Raw genomic sequence first — 2,500 nt, 5'->3', positions numbered from 1 at the left:
TAATTTTGCTTCATTTCCTGTCCCTTCAAACTACTTTCACTAAGTTATCCCTAACCTGAGTATGACATGGCTAGACTGCAAGTAATAATAATAATAATAATAATAATAATAATAATAATAATAATAATAATAATAATAATAATAATAATAATAATAATAATAATAATAAAGCAACAAAAACAACAATAGCAACAACAACAACTAATATAATAATAATAATAATAATAATAATAATAATAATAATAATTATTATTATTATTATTATTATTATTATTATTGTTATTATCATAATGGTGGTAGTAGTAGTAGTAGTAGTAGTAAGTAGTAGTAGTAGTAGTAGTAGCAGTAGTAGCAGTAGTAGTAGTAATGGTAATAATGATTATTATTATTATTATTATTATTATTTTTTTTTTTTTTGCAGTAGATCCTCTTTGAGGAAAGTTTCATTAAACATGATCGGTGTCTCTGTTGCACTGATCTTGTACTCTATATTCTCAATAGTTCTAACAATTTTCCTTTCTGCATCACTGCATTCCATGAGAGCCAGGTTAAAATTCGCCCTTCACCATTTGGAATACCTTCCCAACCTATTTATTGCAACCATCTATGATACAACTCAGAAGGCACACCGTAATATTATTAAAACTGGCAACTGCAAATAATTTAAATTTGCCATTCTACTGGCAATTCTCCAATAACATAGAAAGATTTTATCCGTATATTTTTTTTTTTCTTGTGTGCATTTGAGGAATATCTTAGCAGGAGATATTGCCTAAAAGGTAATATTTTGGGTAGAAGTTCGCAAGTGGGTAATCCATTATCCTAAACGTACTAACAATAATAACTATGTAAGAGAATACTATTTATCTACCATAATTGGCCGCATGCTTTTGATTTACCTAATATCTGTTTTTCAATGATTACTGCCTAATTCTAGTAAACAAGGGTGTCATGTTTACCATAGTTAACATCATCACCTATATCATTGGCTATGTCTAGGAATTCGGTTATTTGATTAGAAAGGAAAAATACAAAAGTCAGACTATAAACTAGGGAATTGATTGTTCAATAGAAGACCTTTTGGGATCCTTTACCATAAGTACGTTAACATTTCTATATAATAATGTTATATTAGTCATTTAGTTTTATTTGAAACTCGTTGTATTATTTTTTGGTTATTATTATATCATATAATCTATATGATAAGCATTTACATAGTAGTACATAGCTGCACTCTTCCGCAGTTTAGAATTGAAGTATATACTAGAATCATAAAATTTCGAAATAAAAAGTAAATCTCTCTCTCTCTCTCTCTCTCTCTCTCTCTCTCTCTCTCTCTCTCTATGTTTTAGTCAATCAATCTGATTCAGGCTATAGTAAATGTATGCTGCGAAGTTTGTTATAGTTAAAAAAAAAGAAAAAAATATGTGAAGAGGCTAAAACAAAGCCTCAAATCCCAATGACTTCAGTTGGTCTGCCTTAGCTTTTAGCTTTGCAATGAACTTACGAATGAGTCATGTTTTATTGAGATTATAAGTTTACAAAGTTTGAACCAAACCTCCTCATCTTAGCAGCTAATGTCTGAAGAGAGGTCCCACGCTATCGCCATTAAATTATGTTTCCAATCAGGTCTAAATAGATGTCCACTAGCAAATGACCACACGTAGTGTCCTTATTACCTAGGTAGTTTTTGTGAGGTATGGAGGATGGGGTTTTGGGGGAAGAGATCACATTAGTCTAGCTTGATTGATTGTCAGTCATTTCCTTGATTACCCAGATGAAAGTGGGAGGAGATATGATCTGTGAATCAAGTTTTAAGGAACATATATATGACGGGAAGGGAAAATCTCTTACCTCCTATCCTAATTGGACCCTTCCTTTTTTCAATTCATGTAATTTTTTATAGTTTTATTCATGAAAGGGTCCATTGAAAATTTGAATGTTTAACTTAAAGCAATTAGACTCCAAAACTATGCTTTTTTTCTACAAAATTATTTCATTAGAACAAGTCATTTATTAAAAACTATTAAAATTGTAACGATAACGAAAAATCATTGATATTTCGAGTTTAATTAAGCAATTGTTAGAGTATTGGGATTAACATTTCAAGATTGATTTTGTGTAGAAACAATATGTGACCCTTGATTAATGTTTCCAATGGAAAACATTTTTGAAGAACCTCACGTGAAAAGATGGAAATTTTATTGTGTAGATGTCAGTTACCATAAAAATAATTTAATATATTTGTCCCCAACCTGAATAACTCTCCGCTATAAAAACATTGAAATTAGGCTGGCTGATACAGGAGATGTTTTCGAGAGTTACCATTATAAATGATTATGCAAACTTGCATAGTGTTTATCAACTACTATCGAAATTTCTATCATCGTTTTGTTTCGATGAATAAGCAAAAAAGAAAATACTTTTGAAAAACTGAAACTGACTGAAACATGAAACCTCATTGTATATACACAGTAACAAAATGGATGTTGCGGCTCAA

The sequence above is a fragment of the Palaemon carinicauda genome, chromosome 5, assembly GCF_036898095.1.
Source record: "Palaemon carinicauda isolate YSFRI2023 chromosome 5, ASM3689809v2, whole genome shotgun sequence".
Lineage (NCBI taxonomy): Eukaryota > Metazoa > Arthropoda > Malacostraca > Decapoda > Palaemonidae > Palaemon > Palaemon carinicauda.
Note: the sequence above shows the minus strand (reverse complement) of the source record.